This window comes from Paramisgurnus dabryanus, chromosome 5 (assembly GCF_030506205.2).
Source record: "Paramisgurnus dabryanus chromosome 5, PD_genome_1.1, whole genome shotgun sequence".
Lineage (NCBI taxonomy): Eukaryota > Metazoa > Chordata > Actinopteri > Cypriniformes > Cobitidae > Paramisgurnus > Paramisgurnus dabryanus.
The window spans coordinates 5,429,335-5,455,314 of NC_133341.1; the positions used below are offsets into that span (position 1 = coordinate 5,429,335).

The 25,980-nt window shown below is 39.1% G+C and overlaps 1 long non-coding RNA gene across 1 annotated transcript; it reads left to right on the forward strand.

Moving 5' to 3' along the window:
* Positions 1 to 22,218: 22,218 nt before the first annotated feature.
* LOC135744744 (uncharacterized) lies at positions 22,219 to 25,957 on the forward strand. Its single transcript, XR_010530833.2, has 3 exons — positions 22,219 to 22,724; positions 22,825 to 22,933; positions 23,190 to 25,957. It is a non-coding gene; the product is annotated as an uncharacterized lncRNA (long non-coding RNA).
* Positions 25,958 to 25,980: the final 23 nt, after the last annotated feature.

Here is a 25,980-nt window from a genome sequence, read left to right on the forward strand (position 1 = left end):
AAGATGAAAGTGATTATTATGTAAAACATATTTCAATATCATGACATCATTTCATTATTCGTAAAATTGGTTATATGAATAAGGCACACATTAACTTCTTTAGATAGATAAACACATATTAAATCTTTTACTGCAATACTACTTCTAAGCAAACACTTTAATCATTATTAAAAACCATCTGTTAGGAAAGAAAACACACACACACACACACACACACACAGGAGATTCTGTTTCTTCAAGGTTGAGCTGCCCTGCCCCCATTAGGTTATTCTGTATGCAACCTTCATTTCATTGGTTAATACAAATTTATCAAAGACAACATCTTATATTTATTACATCAATTATTCAATGATTAATACTGATTAAGTAAGAAATACATGGCATATTTTATCCTGTGAATATTAAAGCATTGGTTCATAACATGGTTCCCTGTTTGCTTTTCTCCCTCAGGCTTCTCTCTTATCTTGATCAATGCCAGGCGTAAATTCCTCAGCATATGCTGTCTCTCCCCCAACCGAAACCACAGCCAACTTTCTTGTACTCAGCACAGAAAGCATAATAGTACATATGAATTATAACATAACATACTGATTAATAAAACAACATAAAAATCCCACACTATTTACTGGATGGGTTAAATGCAGAGGTCACATTCCAAGTATGCAGTGCTGGGCAGTAGCTTCACTACAAGTAGCGAAGCTAGTAGTTTAACTACATTTCTCAGTAGCTTGGCGGAAGCTTAGCTGCTTTCTAAATCAAATAGCTTTTCAGTAGCTAAGCTCTTTTTTTGACCAAGTAGTGAGGTAGCTTCCACACAAGCTACAATTTTCCAAACATTTCTGAAGTCGTCCTGAATTTGAGAATAAGCGCGTCATTTGAATCGACAAAGAACGTCGTTTGTTCCGTATTTTCGAGTTGTGCAGCCTTCATACATAAAAAACATTACCACTCGCATTCTGTGAAGACTCGTGCTCTACCTCTGACTGGGTTATGTCACCAAGTCTAGCTAATAAAAACATGTAATAAATATTACAATTGAAACTATTAATAGAATGTGCTTTGGCGGGCACCTTACAGACTCTGTGCAGGCTACCTGCTGCCTGCGGGCCCACGTGTTTGAGGCAGCTCAAACATGCATTTTATTCTGGGAGTAGGATAAGTCCAGCAAACAGCCCCAAAATGTGAAGTACCTAGGCCTACATTATGCTTGTATTGCCTATAATTACCAAAATGATAAATTGAAACTGAATAAATAATTACATAATAAAACTGGTTAAAAATAAAAAAGTAGCTTGGATGTAGCAAGCTACTATTGATGTAGCTTAGCTTGCTACATTTCCCAGGGGGGTAGCTTCAGTGTACTGTAGTGAAGCTTCATTTAATGTGAAGTAACTGGTAGCTTAGCTCACTACATTTTCCAAGTAGCTTGCCCAGCACTGCAAGTATGGGTTACCATACATTGGCAAATACTCACTTACAATGAAAATGCAGTAACAAAAGCAGGAGAGGGAAAGTACAAGGTTATGTTCATAAAGTCTAAAAGGGGAAATACATTGCAAGGCCAGTAAAACACAAGCGAAATACTGTAAGCAGTGATATTTTTATTTTAAATATATTCATAAATAATAAATACTTAAACTTAATGCATGAAGCAGGGAAATAAATAATCAAAACAAAAGATTTATTGACTGCAATATTTTTAGTTAAACTGTAAAAAATGCTTGTAAAATCTACAGTAATTAACTGTGTTCATGCACAGCAAATAACTGTAATAAAGTTCACAGTGGATTACAGTGCATTCAGTGTGAAATTACAGTAGTGTTTAAATATCTGTAAAAATCATAGTAAAGAGGCATGTGCTGTAGAAAGTCAACATACTGTAGGGATTCACAGTAGGGTAGAGCAGGGGCGAAAGTACTATTCATTTTTCGGGGAAAAAAATGTATTTAAAAGATAATGTTTTAGACAGATATATTTTTCCTGTGGTCAGTAACTCACAAATGCTGTCTATCAATACCAGATGTAATTTTGATCAAATGTAAAACGACTTTAGTATAATTTCACTGTGAACATAAGTAGCGCAATTGTTACTTTTAACCCTGTCAGCAGTGACAAAAGTAACACACAGATGGGTCAAAAGTAACTCAACAAAACAAGATAGATTTTATCATTCATGTCATCATGTCATTTATCTTTACAAAAAAGAATAAAATTACATTTTCATTTTAAATTTCAGTTTCATAAAATGTTTCAAAAGCAACCTGGCAGTACAACCATGAATTGTTTAAAACAGGGGAGACCAACCCTGTTCCTGAAGATCTACCCTCCTTCATATTTTAGTTCCAACCCAGCTTCAACACACCTGACTCTAATTTATGAAATGCTTGATTGCCAGGTTCAGGTGTGTTTGATTGGGGTTGGAGCTGAACTCTGCAGAACAGTAGATCTCCAGGAACAGGGTTGGTCACCACTGGTTTTTTAATAAAACATTACACAATAAAATTAAATCAAATTAGAATAATATACAATTTTAACATAATGCAACAGTATTAGCAGCAGGAAAAGAGTAAAAAGAGTTACTTTCATCGTGAAAGGATCTCCTCACATTCAAACCTGATTTATGTCACCAACCGGGGCGGGCCAATAATGCCCCTCCGGACGGTCCACCTCGAGGAGGTCCCCAAAAGCACCCCAATGACCAAGCATGAGAACAAGTAAGTACAGTTAAAACAAACTTTATTTAAATTAGTTAAAATGAACTGGGACGGGGAAAGGGAAATTTAAAAATAACTCCGACGTGTTCATTTATTTCTGCAGGGGAGGAGAGGGCCAAGGGGAGAAAGGACGGAGCTCCTTCGTCCTAGGGTAAGTAATGCAACTTCCTGAGGGTTCTAATCCTTATTTCTCATTCTTCCTTTTGTAGTTGAACGCGTGGCGCCCTCCTCTGATTCCTGGAGGCAGAAAGGAACACAATTACTGGATGTAGGGGTGTGAGACAACTACCTACTCCGCTGTGGGGTCAACTCCGCGGCTCTCTAAGCCGTGCTGCGTATCACTGCTGCGTACAACCGTGATTTAAGCAGGTAAGTATAACAAAAGTTCTTTCGTGTCTATAACTTCCTCTTGTTTGTCTTCCCACAGGGTGCCTGTACGGCGTGCCTCAGCCCGCCATTGTTTAGCTCCCGGCCCGTCTCGGATGCCTGCTACCGTCCTACACACACAAGAGACAGGTTGGAGGAAATCTCACTGAGTTACTGTGCCTGGCTCCAGACCGAAGATTTTCCCCAACAGCCAATAAACAGGAGTACTCATTTCTGTTTCAGGTCATTCCAAGGGTGCTGCGGGGCTGTGCTCCACTAGGCAGGTATATAAACAAGGCAAGTATGAATTTCACTTGGCACTTTCTGATTGGATCTACAGGACTCTCAGGTAAGTGTAGCTCTGCATTCACTGGGCCGCCTCAGGTAAGTACAATATTAGTTCTGGTTCTGGTGTGGCTCTGCAGTTCAAAAGGCGTGCTGTTTTGGGACAACAAGACAGCTTGAGTAAGTATAGCTTTAGCGCTGGTTCTAGTGTGGCTCTGCGGTTCAATAGGCATGCTGCTCTGGGACAACAAGACAGCTTGGGTAAGTATAGCTTTAGCGCTGGTTCTAGTGTGGCTCTGCGGTTCAATAGGCGTGCTGCTCTGGGACAACAAGACAGCTTGGGTAAGTATAGCTTTAGCTCTGGTTCTAGTGTGGCTTTACGGTTCAATAGGCGTGCTGCTCTGGGACAACAAGACAGCTTGGGTAAGTATAGCTTTAGCTCTGGTTCTAGTGTGGCTCTGCGGTTCAATCGGCGTGCTACTCTATCACATTCAAGGGTAGTACAGGTAAGCATCTCAACATGGGTAAGTAAATCTGTACATCACCCAACCTTGGCCCACGATGAGGGAGTACAGTCACGACCACCCTCCACACGTTTTTTTGCTGGCCGGGTCACCGCGTGTGCCATTCGAAAAGATGGGAGATGTAGATGGAACTATAAGATGACGTCTGTAACCGACCCGTCAGCTCCTTTTCCTCTCCACAACCAGGACGACACCTAAATTGATGGAACAACGGCAACACCTCTTCTCCACACAGGGTTTGTAAACACAGTCAACTTTGCTCCTTCACAATTTCTCTACTTCCTTTGAATTCACTATGTCCTCTTCCACAGCACGTCAATACTATACTCACGGATCTCCTTCGTTGCTCGGACACACAGGTGGGGGGGGATAGGTAGGTAAATCCACAATGATGGTCGCACTCCAGCAGTTTCACGACAACCTCAAAGTGACAGCTTGACCTGGAAGCGGTATGAGCGACAAGGACACTGCACAACACTGCAAATACTTCAGGTGCACACACGTCAGTAATTCACACGCACCCACAGCAATCCACACTCTCTAGTGACAGGAAAAAGGCTCATAACTCTACACTGGGTCAAAATACCATACTGGGGGAAAGACGTTCTAGTTGCTGCCACAGGCGTTTTGTGTAGTTGGCACGAGTCCCCACACCACGGTCCGAATGCTTTGCAACCAGTTGGCTCGCCCACAGACTTCGTTCTCCACAGTGGGGCCACTATAGGACGACACACTCAACAAAGCAGTTTGATCCGTTCATCAATGTCTCAATGAATGCAAATAGGTGCTTATACTCACAGTCTGATACCCTATATCTGCTTTCTGCTGTATCCGTCCGTCCTCTCCTCGCGGCTCTCCAAGGCCGCTTAACTCTAGGAAATCTCCGTCAACAATCGTGTAACACGATGGCCTTCCATAGGCGTATGCACACACTCACTTGTAAATGTTGCCTCTTTACTACAATTCGTCCACTGTCCAGCCTGATTCAATAACTCGTCTCTCTGCTTTTTCTCCTCCACAGATTCTCACTTCGGTTCCTGATTCTCCGTTTTGCCACATCAAACACCACTCTGCCACCACACCCGCTCCGACATCCACCGGGAACAAAGGATCAAACAAAATGAACAACGCCTTGTATTTGCCATGCTCTAGTTATACCTTCTGCTTCCCGTGAACTGTCCAGTCAGCGTTCGCCACCTCATCCTGTACACCTGCCGCTTGTTTCTACTAATCTCGTTGCCTAATCTCGAACTTTTCACACTTTGGTTCCGCCCTTACAGTCACTCGTGAAATTTACTTTCATTTAAAAAGCTCTGAGAAGACAAACTTCAGGATGTGTTACAGCAGTAAACAACCTGTAGATTAGTCTGTACTGTAACACATGAAACCAGAAACACAACGTTTTATAAGAAAAAAATTACCACTTTAGGAACTTACTTATTATGGTTGAAAACTGCTTTCTGGACCTACAAACACAAAACGATGATGAAATAACGTGATATTTGTCAGCTCTGGGGGTTGCATGTGTCACAGAGCGGAACCAAAAATGGAGAGTAGAGGTTCCGCCCGGAGCAAATTTTTTAAACACCCGGTTACTTCCTGGTTCTCCATGGCAACGAAATCAAGCCAAATTCGCTGCAGGGGCACAAAGGAGGCAGCGATTACTGACTGGGTGGGTCATATGATTAATGCAGACTTAAAAGACGGGCTGAAGAAGCAAAAGAGAGTCGTTTTCGGGCGAGTGAACTTCCGCCATGGGCAACACAACAAACACCAGCCTCTGAAGAGTCCGCAGGCCCCGCTGATCCAGCGACCGCTAGGAAGCGGGCGGAAAGAGTGCGGGGCTGGTTTGGGCGAAAGGACGGCGTGGATGTTTGCAGGAAGTGCAGTAGTGTTGGTAGAGGCTCGTGTGTAGAAGCGACGATAGCAGTACAGGTTGGGCAAACCGTTTCGGTGTGGAAGAGGAAGGACCTGGGCACAGTTACGCTGGATACAGTAAGGCCATTGTTATTGGAAGCGAAGCTGAAGAGGAAAACAAAGTCAGAGGCTGGATATGTGATATTTATGAAGACTTTGGATACGATTGGATTTATGTGCACTACTGTTGTGGTTGGAGTATCGAGGAGGAATTACTCACTGTAAGAGCTGCTGAGGAAGGTTTGAGTGGTGTACTTGAATCCGGGCGAAGGGGATCCCATGGGTCTATAGGAAAAGAAAGCAAAGGAGACCGTTGTAACCCATTGTGAGTACTCAGTGTCTGATACAGTGTGTATTGTGGAGCTAACGTGTCCAACGTGTGTTGTGAGCTTTCAATATTTAGGCTGACGGCCCTGCCACGGATCAGAGTGGTGGGAGAGCCGGTAGTGACGATCTTGGGAGAAGCACGGGGCCGCATCAGCGACGTCTTTCTTGCTGGCTTGCACTTCCAACGCCCACCGGTCTCAGGTGTAATTCGACGAAGATGGGGCTGTGACCTTAATGTGCACATAGAGTGCTGTGGGTGAGTCTGTGCTTTTGATGTGAGAATACACTTTGAATTAAGTGCAGTGGTATGCTGTGTTTGTATTGTCGATAGCCCTTTTTCCTTCACTGAATTCGCCGTGGAAGAAATAGAGGCTGTGGAAGCCGGTTAAGTAACCCTTTGTATTGTGTGCGTAATACCTGTTGTGTCCATCCCTTGGATCCGGCCCGACTCGGTGGAACAGTGGTGAAGGACATTGACTTCCTAGACTGCTGTGAGTAAAACCAATATTAAAAAGTGTTGTGTGTGAAAAAAACCCTTGACTGTTGTAGGAAGGGTGGCGAAGAACACATCTCACCTGTCACGGAGCCTCTTCAAAGGTGCGCCCCTGTCCAGTTCTCTGTAGCAGAAGCGAAGAGAGGAGAGGGCAGCGTTCGGCTCGGGGTGACTGTGTTAGATTTCCCCTTTTGCAGTGCCAGGGGCCTCTGGGAAGGCTGCATCACGACGCCGTACCATCTCAAGGTTTGGAGCATAATTTACTATCTACTTGAAGTGAAGCCACCGTAAGTCCACCATCCCCGAGCAGTACTCGATGTTGTGATTTCCTGTTGAATGACCACAAGTTGTTACAAATCAAAGTGAAGTTGAAGGGATACAGCAGCTAAAGTTAAACTGCCTCTGCTTATGAAATGTACCGCCAAAAATAATCAGTGAAAAGTCAAGTGTCTGTAATATCCTGTGTCACAGCTAAAAGCCTGCAGAAGAGAGAACCTGCATACCATACCTGTGAAGTACTTACCTGTACGACGTCACGAGCTGACGAGGTGAGAGTGAAAGCCCCAGTGTCTACTACGAAATCCTCTGTGTCACAGCTAAAAGCCTGCAGAAGGAGAGAGAACCTGCATACCATACCTGTGAAGTACTTACCTGTACGACGTCACGAGCTGACGAGGTGAGAGTGAAAGCCCAGGTGTCTACTACGAAATCCTCTGTGTTACAGCTAAAAGCCTGCAGAAGGAGAGCGAACCTGCATACCATACCTGCGAAGTACTTACCTTTATGTCGTCCCAAGTCAACTAAGTGATAGTGAAAACCCCCAGTACCTGTCAAGAAATCTTCTGTGTTACAGTCACGGGCCTGCAGAGAGAGAAAGAGAGCGAGAGAATCTGAATATCACCACCGATACACCCTAGTGAAACGCCCGGGGATTGATCAGCTTGTCACTGGGAGAACATCCAGGTATAATCAACATTGAACCAACACTTACCTATTGTTTTAATCTGCCTCCAGGAGGAAAAGGAGGGCGCCAGGAGATCACAAGAAACCAGGCAGGAGTCTGGCCTCGTTGTCCCCCCTGTTTTACCTGGAGGACAGACGGAGAGACCCTCATTTTAATTTACCCTTGCCCCTTTCCCTTCCTATTTTAATTTAATTAAATAAAGAGACTTTTTAACTTTTATCTACGCTTGTGTTATCTGGTCATTGGGTTGACTTTGGGACCTCCTTGAGGTGGAAACTAGGAAGGGGCGCGGCTTGTTTACACCTGTGGTCCGCCCCGACCTGTGACACATGCTAAAGATCCTGTCATAGTTTGAAATGCAAATGTAATCAGGCCTCGGAAAAAAAACGCTTTGTTAATTCCGTCTTGCGTTACTTTTGTCCCGGTTCTCCCCTGACCATCAATGTACTGTAGAGATTCACAGTAACCGTCAATGTACTGTAGAGATTCAATTTTTTTTGAGAGTCACAGTAACCAACAATGTGCTGTAGAAAGACAGAACAAATATATTTACAGATTGTTTATTAAAATGGGTTTAAACATTACCTATCATAGACTTCAACAATGAACACACAAATATCAATCATTCCCTCCTGAAAAACAACAACAAATCTATTACAGAAATTCTAATGGTTTCCATTAAAATACCAATAGGAACCATTTGCTTTTACCATTAAAACCAATACATTGTAGTGTGTTGTGGGCCATATTCCATTAGAACCAATACATAGAACTAATAGAATCAATACATACCATTAGAGACCAACAAAGACCATTACACTGTAGTGTGTTTTGGGCCATATTCCATTAGAAACAATCAAATTCCCAATAAAACCTACAGAATTTCTGTGATGGTGTCTATTGTTTTTTTTTTTTTTGCAGGGATTGTCAGTGACAATTATCAAACACCATTCATTAAAAAATAACTCTAAATACAACAGATAACCAACAGAGCGATATAACAGCAGCATAAATAAAGCCAGCAAACACTAAAACAGTATTTTTTATATTAATTATAAATATATTAACAACAAGATTTTACATGCTGCAATGTATGCTGGGAGTTTTCGAACTCTTAATGTAAAATTGCTTGGGCACATACAAGTATTAAGTAAGTGTTGGGGGAACATTTTAAAGTATATTTAATTTTGTATAGTGTATTAATTTAAGTATTATGCTAATAATGACAAATTAGATTAATTTTCTATTTCTGTACAGGAAAAAGTTCACTATGATTATTGTCTTGTCTACAATATGGCAGTTCCATGTGACATCTGTAACCACACTAAAATACATTTTATTGGCTGACTCATTATGTTGCTTTGAGGATGATTTGTTACTATAACTGTCATTTAGTAAAATGGCCAATGACTGCTGTGCAGAGATGTACAGTAACGAAGTAGAACTACTTCACTACTGTACTTAAGTACTAAAAGGCAGTATCTGTCCTCTACTGAAGTATTATTTTTTTCTCCTACTTTCACTTTAGGTGTGTTCGACATCGGCTGCGGCTGGATGTAACCGACAGGCGAGATTAGCCACGTGCAGGCGGGGAGGAGCTGAAAACGGAGACATGAAGTCGGACGCGCTGTGCTTCCCGTAGTTTGCGGCATTTACGTCAAGCATGGCTGATCACGTGTCCTTTGCTTGCTTAATCACATTAAACATGATTTGTAAGATGTAAACTACATAAAAAATGTATTATACTGTTTGAATGTCCGTGTATGAGCATGAGTGGAACTGAAGAGGCTTACAGCATCTGTTTTTACAAGAATGAAGTTCAACATAAGCATATATTATTTAAATACCAATGTTGTGGGGTATACGTTTTTTATCCATTTTATTTTGATGAAGATGACACAATATAACATCGCGACTACATGAAAAGAGCTTTAACTGTTATAAAAATACAGATTTGTGAGCATTTGTGGAACTGAGGGCGTGAAAATACACACGAAACACACATGATTGTTGTCATGTGGTGAATCCGAACAATCTTGAAACAGCTGTGTCGTCATTACAGCCCGTGCAGCTCCTCTTCGCGAACTGCGCTGGCTAACTCAGGCGGCTGATCTCGAATCGCTCTCGCGGTACTTAAAAACCACATGACACTGTAACTGTTAGTAACTGCAGGCACGTGACTAAGTTACTAACCGGAATGCACTGCTTCAAGTCAGCCGCCGATTGGTCTGCGCAGCGCCGCATGAAGTCGAACACACCTTTTTACTTCAGTACATATTTTCGATGAGTTTAATACTTTTACTCCGATAAATTTTTTATGTGCTGTATCGTTACTCGTTACACTTAAATGTTACAAATCATTCTAAACCACATTATCACTGCAAGAGCAGTGATACACATTAGAAACACACACACACACACACACACACACACACACACACACACACACACACACACACACACACACACATCGTGGTCTAAACCAATCAAAGATAGTGAAGGGCGGACCCCTCCCTCCCTCTCACTCACAAATATGAGCCGCGCTTGTAAACAAATGTGAAGCGAAGAGAGAGCCAAAGTGCGCAACAGAGAAAAAAAAAAGGGTTAAAGAGGCCATTCCATTACATCGACTAATATTTCATTTATACTGAATTCTCTATTGTCATATCAGTTAAATTAATCTAAATTAATCCGAACATTCCTGTCCTTGTATTGCTGCTTCAGCCAAAGGAATTGTGAGTGTCCTTTAGCTTAAATATATGAAGTAATATAAACAATATTATATTCAAACTTTTGACTGTTTTCTTTAATAACTACATTACACAATACTAGCATATTTTAAAATAAACTACTTGCAGTACTTAAGTACAAAACATGTTTAATACTTTATTACTTCCACTTAAGTGCTGTGCTTAAAGAGCACTTAAACTTCTACTCAAGTCACTTTTTTGATAAAGCACTTGTACTTTTACTCAAGTCTGGGTCCCTAGTACTTTATACATGTCTGCTGCTGTTTGAGCATGTCACTGGTTCAGTTTAAACAAACAGTATGTCTGTTCAAGTGCCACACACAAGTACAGCTGGTGTGCAATGTTTTGCTACGGTTTCTGGGTTAAACGACATGTTTCCTCGAAACCGTGTGCACCGATGTGCAACAGGGTTTGAGATACTTTTTCTCTTGTTTTGTGGGTGCCTCCGAACTGCAATCCAATCAGCAGCAACATGTAAATAAACCACGTGGTACTTAAGAGACAGCTCGCACATTAGGTTCAAGTGTGAATGTTGCCTTTCATTCTGGACGACAAGGGCAGTGACTGTAGCATTGAGCGTATTTAACAGTATTGAACACGTTTTTATAACCGGCTCCGTAAACATTTAAAAAGGACCCAAAGAATGGCCTTCTCAGCTACCGTAGTTGCAACTCTTGCGTCACAGAACAGTGTGTTCAACGCATCACTGTTTCTTTTAAAAAAAAACCTGTTGTGCACCGTTTTGTCTGGGCTGAACGCAGCCCAAGTGTACTTGTGGCATATATACACTGTAAAGTTATACACTGTAAAGTTAGGATTGTAAATTTAGAATCATTTTTAGAATCAATAGTTGTGTTGTGCACTGTTTGAAACTATTCATTTTCGAGTGAAAATATTGTAAATTGTATGAATTTGTTTAGCATTTTAGTTATGATACGTCACAATAATATTGTGTTTCATAAGAATTGGAAGAAACTCACAGTTTACTTGCTCAGTACTTTTTATTGGTAATTAAATATTTTGTTTATATTTACAAATTGCACTGTAGATCTACAAAACTGAATTATATTTTTTTATTTTTAGATTGTAACATGTTTTAAAATGCATTTGTTGGGACTTTAAACTTTGTCATCTAAAAATAAATAATTATTTTACAAATGTTAGACGCAGCTTTTTTTAAATGAGAAAATTTGAGCATATTGTTTTGTATCTTGACGTCACCCACCTATCGGTTTTTTTTGTGCCACTGCGGCGCTGCGCAGACCGATCGGCGGCTGACTTAAAGCAGTGCATTCCGGTTAGTAATTTTGTCCGACTTCAGCTGGCGCTGCAGGCACGTGACTGTGTCATATGGTTTTTAAGTACCGCGAGAGCGATTCGAGAGTAGCCGGATAGCTCAGCCGGTGCAGCTTCTCCAGAGCGGCTGCACGGAGTTGTGATGACGTACCAGCTTAACGTGATTGGCTGCCTCACTGATGACAACGATCACGATCAAGTTTAATCCAACCTTTAGTTCCACTAATAAACATTATAAATTCATGTTTTAAAACAGGAAAAAACACTTTAATATGCTTAAATATGTTATATTGTGTCGTGTAATAAAATAAAAATGAAAATTCCAAACTCTATTGGTATTTTAATAATATAGACTTGTTTCCCGTTATTTTCGGGTAAACAGTATAAGCAGCAATTAAAATAATCGATATAAAATGTTTCTGGTTGCAACTTTTTATTAAAAGGTTTGTTTTTATCAAATTCAGCATCTAATTCACTTCATTTGCGATTAAAAACAAGGAAACACGGCGCACACGTCACTACGGCAAGCAGCAGTTGTCCGGCTTGACGGCTCCGTCTTCAGTTCCTCCCTCGACTGCAAGCGGCAAACCTCGCCGATCGGTCTGCGCAGCGCCGGATGATCTCGAACACACCTAATGTCTTTTATTTTGCTTGGTATGCCTGTCATGTGAGGGGTCACATGATATGGAAATTTGTATAAAAAGAAGAAGCAGGAGCACATGGTTAGCTGATGCTCTAGCTAAAACAAGCAGTTGCTGGTCTGTGGAGTTTGTGTATTTGGTCTTACAAAGATTTTAATCCCACAGTCAAATCTGACCCCATTGAAATAGTTAATAATAATAAAAATAATAATTCCTTACATTTATATAGCGCTTTTCTCAGTACTCAAAGCGCTTTACATATGAACGGGGGAATCTCCTCAACCACCACCAATGTGCAGCATCCACCTGGATGATGCGACGGCAGCCATATTGCGCCAGAACGCTCACCACACACCAGCTTATTAGTGGAGAGGAGACAGAGTGATATAGCCAATTAGTATGAGGGATGATTAGTAGGACAATGGGCAAGTTTTGGGCAGGATGCCAGGGCACACCCCTACTCTTTTTCGAAGGACATTCTGGGATTTTTAATGACCACAGAGAGTCAGGTCCTCGATTTAACATCTCATCTGAAGGACGGTGCTTTTTTGACAGTATAGTGTCCCCATCACTATACTGGGGTGTTAGGACCCACACAGACCACAGGGCGAGCACCCCCTGCTGGTCTCACTAACACCACTACCAGCAGCAACCTGGTTTTTCCCAAGTGGTCTCCCATCCAAGTACTGACCAGGCTCAGCCCTGCTTAGCTTCAGTGGGCAAGTTGTAACTCAACCGTTAAGGCTGACTGTTACAACTTTATTTTAACAGTGATTTGAATGTTTACAGAAAATAACTAACCAATCAAATGCTGTAGGGAAAACCACAATAAATTATATAATAAAAATATTTAATCTCTGGTTAGTTACTTGTCAATGACAGCCAGTAAATTACTTTGGAAAAGATTCACCGTAGTTAACTGCCCGTCATTGACAAGTAATTTAATGTGGAAAAGAAATCACAGTAGTTAACTGGTAGCCATTGACTAGTAACTTATGCCGAGTTCAGACTCCACGATTACTTTCTTACCTAGTGTTTTTGTCTTGTTTACAGTAAAATATCAAAAAATTCTTAAATTAAGATGTATTTTCTTGATGAGCAAAATGACCTAATCTGCCAATGGGATAAGAAAATTTTTTTTTTATTAAACACTTAATTCAAGAAAAATTTTCTTATTCCATTGGCAGATTTTTTGCTTGTTTTAAGCAGAAATTTGCTTACATTTTGTAATTTTTGTCTAAAAACTACACTTATTTTCCTAGGTCATTTTGCCCATAGAGACAATACATCTTATTTTAAGAATTTTTAGATTTTTTTTACTGAAAATAAGACAAAAACACTAATTAAGAAAGTCATTTTTTGCAGTGTGGTAGCACGTCAGGGGTGCTCCTATCGCAAAAAAAAAAAAAATGTGTGTGGATTTCCTTTGGTTTCCTGCTCTGCCCTGGTCTCTTGTTCCAGCTGAATCTCAGAGAGATTTTCCTGATTAAATAAAGGTCAAATAAAACCATTATAAATAACAATAGCATTTTAATAAAGTTCTATTCTCATAAATACTATAGTTGTGTGTGATGTTGTTGTTGTTGTTATTATTTATTAACTAAAGGGGGCACCACCGTAAAAGTCCACTTACGGCACCCATTTGGCCAGCTTCAAATGCCCTGATGACATTTTTTACGTCCCCACCAATGTCAAAATCAAAACTATGCCCTTGATCCTGGCCTTAGGTCAGTGTCTGACAAAAAATGCTTAGTTACATAAAAACATTTCCGATGTACTTATAGGGTTTTACATCTAAGCTCTTCATATAAAGCTTTATACATTCATTTTTTTTCTGGACAGTATCACAGTAATAAACTGTAAAAAGGTCAATGATTTACATGTCATCAAATACAGTATAAGAGAATTTGAAGAATTCTGCTGTAACAGCTCTGCACAGGACAATTTTATTCACCTTAAGTAAGTGCAGTGTTGATTCAGAACATGCACAGTTTTATGCCATTATTCTACAACCATGAAAATTTTACTTCAAATAACAATTTGTGTTACAAAGTAAATTTAATGTAAACTTTTTATTTTAATTTGAGTACTTACCTTCTATTTTCAACACATTCAGGAAGGAAATTGCAGCAGCATATTACCACTCCTTTTGCAGCATACCTCAGGAGCTACATGGCATTTGCTGTCTCCTCTTCCACTTGATATAGTTGTCTCGTAGGGATTTCCATCTTATTCTGCACAAATTTTCTGCAAAGAAGGAAATACTAATATTAATATTTGGCCACAGGAAACTTACTCAGAACAATAGGCCCTTTTCACATGACGTCACTCACCCGCCATCTTGAATCAAAGCAGGGTATTTCTACTTCCGGCAGCAGCCCGCCTGTACAGTGGAACGCTATGATGGAGTTTACTCAGTCCCTATTACATCTGCCAAAAATACGTTTGGATGATGTGCAGCGACTTGCAGACATATTTTCACTTACGACACGTTCTAAACTTGATAAAGGATACAAATTCTTTATTGAGCAGTACCTGTTTGATTATGAAGGTAAGCATTTTTGTATTGTCCATCCTGGCTTACGTTAGCGGAGGCTAACGTTAGCTTTGTCTTATTAGTTGTACGTCCCGTAAACTATTGTTGCTCTCGTGTTTACATTACACTGATGTTAGTTAAAGATTGTTAATTGTTAAGTAAACGTCAGTAACTTGCTCCTGGTTAATGTTGTGCGCTTTCAAATAACATTGCATTGGAATAGTTTCGAATGTAGTTGTTGATGAGGTGACAGTGAGAGGACGTGGGATTTTTATGTTGTTTTATTAATCAGTATGTCATGTTATGATTGATATGTGCTATAATGCTTTCTGTGCTGAGATATGTGAGTAAATGTATGTGTGTAAAGTTGAAAGGCTGTTTCAGTTGGGGGTAGGAACAAAGCCCTGAAGAGAAAACACGCAGAACAGATGGTTTCAATAAACAAGTTGTTTGCTTTATAACTATGTTATATTTAGAGAAAGTGAAAATTAGTATGTTTAACTAATGAATGCATTTAACCAATTCATGAACAATGGAGTACTGTTGTGTTGTTGAATAATTATGTTTTACATATTTACTGCCTACATTTCATGCTGATTGCTAAAAGTGTTAAAGTTACAAAGATGTCCAAATAAGGACTGTGGAAATTGATTTTGTTCCATTTTTATATTTCTTTAATTGATCATTTTATTCTATAAACATTGTGTGTTTCATATATGCACTGAGCTATTATGTAGAAATGAGGTGTTTGTGTTTGAGAGTGGAGAGTTACCAGTTTTTGTGTGTGTGCTGTAAGGAGAAGCAGCATATGCTGAGGAATTTACGACTGGTATCGATCAAGATAAGAGAGAGGCCTGAGGGGGAAAGCAAACAGGCGACTATGTCATTAACTAATGCCTTAATGTTCACAGGATAAAATATGCAATGTATTTCTTACTTAATCAGTATTAATCATTGAATAATTGATGTAATAAATATAAGATGTTGTCTTTGATAAATTTGTATTAACCAATGAAATGAAGGTTGCATACAGAATAACTTAATGGGGGCAGGGCAGCTCAACCTTGAAGAACAGAATCTCCTGTATGTATGTATGTATGTATGTGTGTGTGTGTGTGTGTGTGTGTGTGTGTGTATGTGTGTGTGTGTGTGTGTTTTCTTTCCTAAACAGATGGTTTTTAATAATGATTAAAGTGTTTGCTTAGAAGTAGTATTGCAGTAAAAGATTTAATATGTGTTTATCTATCTAAAGAAGTTAATGTGTGCCTTATTCATATAACCAATTTTACAAATAATAAAATGATGTCATGATATTGAAATATGTTTTACATAATAATCACTTTCATCTTACAGCTTATGTTTTTTATAAATGAATGTTTTATTAATGATTTGTTTCTAAGAAAGCATTATAACATGCTATTCAAAGTGGAGGAGTACTGGAGAGGAACTGCAGGGCTCCCAGGGATGAGAGGAGAACAGTTTGTTTTTCTTTGTCTATGTGTGTCCATCTTTGCCTACAGGCTAAAATTGGGTGTGGTGATGGAGTCAGATGGACGAGGGGAACGGCCTTTGTGGGTGGAGATTTTCTGAAGAAACATCGACGTCACATATTTTATAAATAAGCATGTTACTTCCTGAGCTGGTTGTTCGCTACTTGAGAGGACCCAGCGCTGTTAAACTTTTTCAATCTGATCAATAAATATTTGAACTTAGATATTTGTATCTTGTGCCTTTCCTCTAAATTATGAACATGCAAATGGACGCCTTAAAGTCCAACAATTGGTGACCACCGACGTTTTGTGGAGGGAAAGGAGAGAGTGAGAGGAAGGAGGGTTTCACATTGAAGAAACCAGAGTAAGGGAGGGCTCCATTTCAACACAAAGAGCGCTCTAATAAACAAGGTAAGCAGAAACCTGTTGTATCGAATTCTGCTATTTGGATATATCAAATTAATTGTGTTGATAAGGAGCTCCGAACTGAAATTGATTATTTAAACAATAAGAATTGATCAGAGTGAAAAACTTTTTGAAATTTTTGAATTTTTTTTTTTTTTTTTTTTTTGTTAAATAAAAGGTTGAGGATTCCTTTAACGCATTAGGCGTTATAAAATACCGACTCGGTTGTAGCCGTAAGGAGTGAAAGGCTCTTGGATGAAAGGTCCATAGATACTGTTAATGGCGGTGTAAGTTAACAGAATTAAATATAAGGTTGAGGATTCCTTTAATACATTAGGTGTTATAAAATACCGACTCGGTTGTAGCCGTAGGGGGTGTACAGCAGCCCGTGAGGTGTAAGGCCTACGAATACTGGAAAAGAAAATTGACGTCTTACTGTTATTGTTGTGGTTTTGTCTGAGAAATTGTATTGTAATAGTATTTGTACCGTGTATTGTACGTTGATATATATTATGGCTGAATTTCAGAAAGAGTGTGATGAATATGTGTGTTCACCGGTGTATGTGCCATGGCAAAAAATATTTCAATTCATGATGGCCCAAACTGATCCTAAAGATGTTAAGAAAAGACAGAAAGAGGTTGCATTAGTTAGGGGAAGTTGACAGTGGTGCAGCTGCAAAGCCAAAGGAAGTTAAACAAGGAAACAGTCAGCCAGACTCAAGTATGACACCTACGGCTCCTCCTGCAGCTCCACCCCCAGTGAAATTGATCTACCCCTCCTTGCACACACCTAATCCTTATGAGAAAGCCAAAGCCCAAATGAAACAGCCTGTTTTTCAAATCAATAGTGGTAAATTAAATGTAGATGCAGATTTTATTTGTGTGAAAATGTAGTGTGTCTGTGATATAATGAGTCTGTTAAAACCATAAATGGGATTAAGCAAAACCTAGCAGAACGACAGAAGCGAAGCTTTGAAAGAAAAAACAACAGATTAGACAAAAAGAGTAGAGACCAAGTTATTAAATGTGGAAATAAAGATGAACAATTGAAATAGGACAGAAAATTGTTAAAAGGTGAATGATACAGATAAATTATACAAAAAAAGATTTAACAAAATGAAGAGGAGTCTTCATCTGATGGTGGAAGGTGGTCACAAGATAAATTTTATTTTAAATTGAAAGGCAATATTTTGCAATGGGTTAAGTTAAACCTTGAAAGGCTGAAAGCTCTCATCCTTTGACATTCAAGAAAGTGAATAAAAGCTGGCAAGAAACAGACAATGAAAAACTGTGTGTGACATCAAAGTGTTGGAGTTGCAAAGAGAGGAGTAACTCATAAACTGGACTGAGAGCACATTCTATTTGAATGGGACTATACTTGAACTCAAGCAGTGAAGGGGGCACTGCATATGGTCAGAGACATTTACAAGGATGAAACACCAAAAAGACTGAGTGGAATCCAGAAAGAGACTCACAAAGACAATATTGTTCTTGGAGGCAAGAGAAACTGGACAATATTTCACTGGACACTGAACTTTTTCATCTTCATACGAGCCTTTGAGTGAAAAAGGGGAAAGAGTAAACAGCCGTTCAATGTTTAGTAAAGACCTTGTTATTATAGGGACACAGACAATCTTTATGAGAAAATCAGCTAGACAAATTTAAAGGCTGATTAAGAACTTTGTTGTTAGGTGTGACTACCTGTTCTGAAATCAAATCAGACTCCTATTAATCTGACAGGAAGAAATGCATAATTGAATTTGTTATCTAAAGAGGAAGTCAGAACTCCAATGATGGTATTAAGCTAAAAAGCAAATATAGAACAGCTATGGCAGAAAGGAAATTAAAATAGATAAAAGAAATAAATTGAAAAAGAAAAAAGAACACCATAGAACACTATAAAAGGTAAACAAGAAAAGCTGTGAGTATAGAAAATAACTGATTATTGTGACCAACTTTGTATTTAAGGAAATCGCCAGCCCAGACATCATATATGTGCATGAAGGTGTTCACATGGCAGATCTAATCACTGAGGGTGAGCCGCAGGATTGGATACCATTGACTGATATACAAATTATTCTTATTGTAATTAATTATAATTGTTATACCATTGACTGAAAAAGCAAATAAATTGAGAGATGGTTTGTTCGCGGTACCACTGACAACTACCCCACCGTTAATCACACTGTTTACAGATGGTTGTTGTTTCAGAGCAGCAAATGACACATTGAAGGCAGGCTTGGCTGTGGTTGAGCAAGTTGTGGGTGATTTTGTAACACGACTGAGTGGTAGATTGAAAGGTAAACGGTCAGCACAGAGAGCTCAAATGACAGCTGTTATCAAAGCCTTGCACTACACTGGTGAAGAGAGGGTGATTGTTTATAGTGAATCTGCATATGTGATTGGTGCAGTATATATGGAACTGCCATATGGCAAATAGGTGGGTTTGAAACCAGGAAAGGCCGGCCTATAGTAAATGCTAGCAAAGCCTGACACATACTACAGGCTGTGAAGGTACCTAATGAAGTGGCTGTTGTCAACTGCCTAACACACCACTTATATACCCAACCATGGTTTCCCAAGACAAAGTTAGATCTGACAAAACTGACAAACACGCAATGGAATTGACATATAGTTTCGGGGCTGCTTATCACCCCAATGTTAGAGCAAAGATGAAATAATGAACCTGACTTTGACATTAAAACTTGACTTGACAAACTATGTGCACAGACAAAAATAACATGGCTTGAGGCATTACCAATTGCATTAATGTCTATTCGCTCTTCTGTTAACAGGATCACTGGTTTCACAACCTTTGAATTGCTTACAGGTCGACAGTTTCCAGGTCCAAGGCATGACGTGGTGCAGGATCCCATCCTGCCTATAACACATGACGTTTCATCTGACAAACTAACTGCTATGATTGAACATTTTTCTTGCCAGGCTACCAAACAACGAAATTGTGAGAACGACCCAGCTGTTAAAACTGATGATTGGGTTTCTAACAGACACAGGTGTGGACCTGAGGACTCAGGTCCAAGAGAGGGAGAGTGTTGAAAGTGAAAGTGAATCAGCTGGAATACAGAGAGAACAAACAGGAAGTGAAACATCAGTGGTAACACTCACACAACACCAACAACAAAGTCAACAAACACTCTGTAAAATTGTGCATAAAAAAGGTGACATTTTTTCCAGCCCAGTAACAGAACCCCTAGCACACTATGTGAGCACAGATTGTGCCTACGGAGCAGGTATAGCCGTACAGTTCAAAGCAAAGTACGGTACACAAAAGGTTGTAAGTCAAAACAAACACACAGGTGAATGTGCAGTTACCCATGAGGACGACGGCAGATTGATTTTTCATTTAATAATAAAACAAAATTGTACTGATTTACCAACATATGAGAATTTTACCTACAGCCTCAGATGTATGAGAGAGTGGTGTGAGAAAGAAAACATAACAAGTGTATGCACTCCCCGGCTGGGGTGTGGCTTAGATAAATTGGATTTCCACAAAGTGCTGGAAATCCTGACAGAAGGGTTTAGAGACCTGAATATCACAATTACCATATATTCATTATAACCTACATACCATATTGACCTTTGAATTTTGATCTTTGAATTTCTTAAGTTTCTTATACAATTCTACAGTATTAATTTCATATTTCATTTTTTCTTTTCCTTTTTGAATTTACGATTGTTATTTGAGTATTAGCCAATAGGCATAAGTGTATTTTTTCCACAGAGATGAAGCTATATGGAAATTGGAAGGTTCTTTGGGCCCTAGGAGGTATAACTGCAATTATAGTCACCATAATATTTGGCATAAACAATGGAGATCCCTGTGTAACAGACTGATAGTGTCTGCAATAGAGAAAAAAGAAAATCCACCCAAATACAACATGCCGCTATTAGGCCTACAGAACCTGGAGGATGATGAGGAGAAAATGTGTGACCTCTTTCAGAGGTCAAGAGAGGGAATTGTGGGATTTTTATGTTGTTTTATTAATCAGTATGTCATGTTATGATTGATATGTGCTATAATGCTTTCTGTGCTGAGATATGTGAGTAAATGTATGTGTGTAAAGTTGAAAGGCTGTTTCAGTTGGGGGTAGGAACAAAGCCCTGAAGAGAAAACACGCAGAACAGATGGTTTCAATAAACAAGTTGTTTGCTTTATAACTATGTTATATTTAGAGAAAGTGAAAATTAGTATGTTTAACTAATGAATGCATTTAACCAATTCATGAACAATGGAGTACTGTTGTGTTGTTGAATAATTATGTTTTACATATTTACTGCCTACATTTCATGCTGATTGCTAAAAGTGTTAAAGTTACAAAGATGTCCAAATAAGGACTGTGGAAATTGATTTTGTTCCATTTTTATATTTCTTTAATTGATCATTTTATTCTATAAACATTGTGTGTTTCATATATGCACTGAGCTATTATGTAGAAATGAGGTGTTTGTGTTTGAGAGTGGAGAGTTACCAGTTTTTGTGTGTGTGCTGTAAGGAGAAGCAGCATATGCTGAGGAATTTACGACTGGTATCGATCAAGATAAGAGAGAGGCCTGAGGGGGAAAGCAAACAGGCGACTATGTCATTAACTAATGCCTTAATGTTCACAGGATAAAATATGCAATGTATTTCTTACTTAATCAGTATTAATCATTGAATAATTGATGTAATAAATATAAGATGTTGTCTTTGATAAATTTGTATTAACCAATGAAATGAAGGTTGCATACAGAATAACTTAATGGGGGCAGGGCAGCTCAACCTTGAAGAACAGAATCTCCTGTATGTATGTATGTATGTATGTGTGTGTGTGTGTGTGTGTGTGTGTGTGTATGTGTGTGTGTGTGTTTTCTTTCCTAAACAGATGGTTTTTAATAATGATTAAAGTGTTTGCTTAGAAGTAGTATTGCAGTAAAAGATTTAATATGTGTTTATCTATCTAAAGAAGTTAATGTGTGCCTTATTCATATAACCAATTTTACAAATAATAAAATGATGTCATGATATTGAAATATGTTTTACATAATAATCACTTTCATCTTACAGCTTATGTTTTTTATAAATGAATGTTTTATTAATGATTTGTTTCTAAGAAAGCATTATAACATGCTATTCAAAGTGGAGGAGTACTGGAGAGGAACTGCAGGGCTCCCAGGGATGAGAGGAGAACAGTTTGTTTTTCTTTGTCTATGTGTGTCCATCTTTGCCTACAGGCTAAAATTGGGTGTGGTGATGGAGTCAGATGGACGAGGGGAACGGCCTTTGTGGGTGGAGATTTTCTGAAGAAACATCGACGTCACATATTTTATAAATAAGCATGTTACTTCCTGAGCTGGTTGTTCGCTACTTGAGAGGACCCAGCGCTGTTAAACTTTTTCAATCTGATCAATAAATATTTGAACTTAGATATTTGTATCTTGTGCCTTTCCTCTAAATTATGAACATGCAAATGGACGCCTTAAAGTCCAACAGTCCATGAGGAAAAATGAGGAGGCTCATCACCTTCAGGTTTTTCTGATGTTCATGTTGTGCTGCGGTTGCAGAGCCTTTTGCAGTATTCCACAACGTTCCATTGTGGTGTGTTTTTCAGTCTGATGTCAATAACTTTGTAGCTCCATAAGAAACAGAATAGGGTTGTTTGAGGAAAGTAAATACAGAAATACTTTGTGTGATAAGTCAAAAGAAAGTTTGTGTTCAAAGCTTATCCACTTACTTTAATCCTTCAGTTTGTTCAATTATTACAATGAAATGTAAAATTGTGTGCAGCAAAAACTTATTTCATGTTTCTATAATCAGGTTACATTTCACGCTAGAGAGGTTCCTGTGGTACTGAACGGCATGTCATGTACCTGTTGTGCTGGGAAAGCACTGTGCAACCACATCGTAGCACTACTGTTTCAAAGTGCTCATTACAGTACCATGGGGTTCAAGACAGTGCCATTGCCACTGTCATGCACTAGCTCACTGCAGACATGGCACCGTCCTAGGACACAGGTAAATCATTAATATTCATTACATGTAATGAATGATGTTGGTCTAGCAGCTTGTAATGACTTTTATCAGTTAATAGTTAATCATCAGTATATTATTACAGGGAATTGCACCTGAGTCAACAAACTGCATGGTAGTGTGTAAACCAGTACCAAAATCCCAGGATCGTGCCCGAACTGGTGTGAAATGTACACTGTACAGAGCATATAGTGGTAAGTCTGAATAAACACCTGTCCAAATACTTTAATGTATAATTAGTAACAAAGCAATCATTAGTATATTTACTTTTTATGCAAGCCTTTAGTTGATGTATTCTACAAATTGTAAAAATTAATATAAAGGTTTGCAGAAGCTTAAAACGCTTTAATGTGTATTTACAGAGAGGTGACAAGTATTGGTGTCTGCTAAAAAATGAAAGGATGGTTGACATAAGTAAATTAAACTTGACATATCTCACCTTTTTATCAGGACCTCTTCCAGATCCTAACATCATGGCCAGTGTTGAGAAGCTGCAAGAAAAACGCCCACAACCAGGCATTTGCAAAATACTGCATGGACTTCAGGGGCCGTATTCACAAAGAATTTTAAGGCTAAAAGTAGCTCCTAACTGGCGAATTTAGGAGCAACTCCTAAAAATAATGGGCGTGTCACTCCTAAATTTAGGACTCCTAAATTTTTTCACTAAGAGCAATTCACAAAGCATTTTAGCCCTAAAAGTAGCACCTAAGTCTGGGACAGCTTAAAAGAAGTCGAGAGGACTCCTAACTCACTAAGACCTATTCACAAAAGATCTTAAAATGCCTTAGGTGCTGATCCTACTTTACATGGACAGTTTCACCAACTCAAAAGCATTGCAAGTACTTAAAAGCACACTTTAATGTAAGCATATTGTTTATGACATTTGTTTCATAATTCATTACATTCATGACAAGCAGGAAGTTTTTTAGAATTACATGAAACAATAATGATATTAAATATTTAATATTATAGGCATACCTGTTGCCATGCTAGTCTGTTTAAAGGCTGCAATCTCAACCCTCTACTGCGATTGTAATGCATATACCACCGCCTCTCACATTCGTCCGGGGTCCGCGACATAAGTGGGAATGTTGCATTGATCTGCAACAAATCCTCTCCCATCAGTAATGCGCGGGTTGATCCGAAATGAGCGGATGCATGCGGTCACCCGCGGTTACGAGTCATCCAAAAATATTTTTAATGATATTCGGGTCGCGTTCGGTCGGGTCGTTTGAAATAAAGATGGCAATTAACTATTAAACAATTACTACTTTAAAAAAATGCTGGCCAGGGAGCGGGTCGGGTACACTATTTATTTTTTATTTTTTGCGGTCCGAGTTGCGGGCGGGTTAGTTGAAAACGTTGGTCGGGTGCCAGTTGTTTTGTACATTGACCCGCGCATCACTTTCTCGCATGTCTCACGCTTAGTTTTGCTTGATATCTCAGTGCCAAATTTCCCTTTTATTAGCCTACGTTTCTTTTTTCCAGCACCAACTGGGCCAGCAGCAGTAACTGATCCTGCATCCATTTGGGCTTTCTTTTTCGTTTTGGCGAGTTCCACCATCATTTATTTATTACATTAGGCAGGCTTCTTTAATATGGGCAACATTTCCTTGCTTTAAGTAGTCTATTTAGGCTAATAGGATGTACATTAATTAAGCAAGTGTTAATGCAATGTCGTTTTTTATTATTAGGCAATTGGCGGTTTTCATTTGTATTAGGCTTGATTTAATTTAATTTAATTCACGACTTTTCTTTAATATATGCATTTCGATGGCATTACTATTATTATTATTTTGTATAGGACACAGACATATTTCGATATTGTAATTCCATGATTTGGTGCGTCTGTGTTATGTTCCGCATGACAGCCCTGTCATCTAACAACCAATCACCGTGGTCATTGCGAGGCAGCTCGTGCATGAGAATTGACGTCATCCGTAGCAACGAAGACTCACTCTTAGTTTAGGAGTTATCATTTTTCCTTACTAAAAGTAGGTCTGAAAGGCGTTGTGAATAACTTTTAAGAGAAAACTCCTAGCTAAAATCTTTTAGTGCGATTTAGGAGTACTCTTAGTGATAAGATAAAATGCTTTGTGAATACGGCCCCAGGACCTTAATCTTGTGGACTCTAAGTTTGGCCCTGTGCCATTTGGGTCTGTGCTCTCCTACCAGTGCCCTCTTGAAATCAGTAGAGACATTATAAAACATGCTCCTGCCCCTGAATTTCCTCAACTGCCTGTTGAAGGTTACAATTTTAAATTTCATTACAATTTTCAGTCCAACTATAAGCAACAATGCCACTTAGAAAGCCTTAAGGTGTCGAGGGAAATCTCTGCTGCTATTGAGGCAGAAACCCGAAAGCAGTCTGAATGCCAGTTGTGGACCAAGGTCCGGAAACCCCGACTGACAGCCAGTAGATTTGGTGAAATCTACCATGTCCGCGGGGAGTCTACTGCCAAATCCTTAGCTGCTCGCATTCTTAGAGGAAGTCCCCAAACAGCTGCTATGAAAAGAGGGCTGGACTTGGAACCTGAAATACTGAGGCAATACTCAGATTATTGTAATATCTCTGTGATGCAGTGTGGAATAATCATCCACCCAGATGCACCTCACCTTGCAGCTAGCCCTGATGCTAAAGTCTTCGACCCAAGAGAAACAATGCCATTTGGATTGGCAGAGGTAAAGAGTTGCGATGTTGACAATGTTTCTCAAGTAAAACACCTCTTCAAAGTTCACGGCCAGGCCTGCCTTAAGAAAAATCATAAGTACTACTATCAGGTTCAAGGCCAGCTGGCATTAAGTGGACTAATGTGGTGTGATTTCATAACAGATACCAACACTGATTTTACAGTTGAAAGAATCTTTAGAGATGAGGAGGTTATAAACTCATTGCGAAATAAACTGGATTATTTTTATTACAGCATCTACATGGATGTATTATTACGTTGAGGCATAATTTTAAAAAGTAAGTAGTTTGTAAAAAATATGTAAATAGTGTGTGTAAATAATGTAAATAGATGTAAACATCTGTGATTCCTGTTGTAAAGACTTTTTCAATTTGCAATTTTGCATTTTAGGTAAATATAAATAGGGACCACTGACAAAAAAGCCTATATGCTTCTCTTATGTTCCATGGTTGCATAAAACAACTGTAACCTTGTTGTTGTTTGTATATTGTGTTTGTATATTAGCTGCTGTGTAAGCTTTTGATTTGTTTCTTTACCTCACTTATAGACTA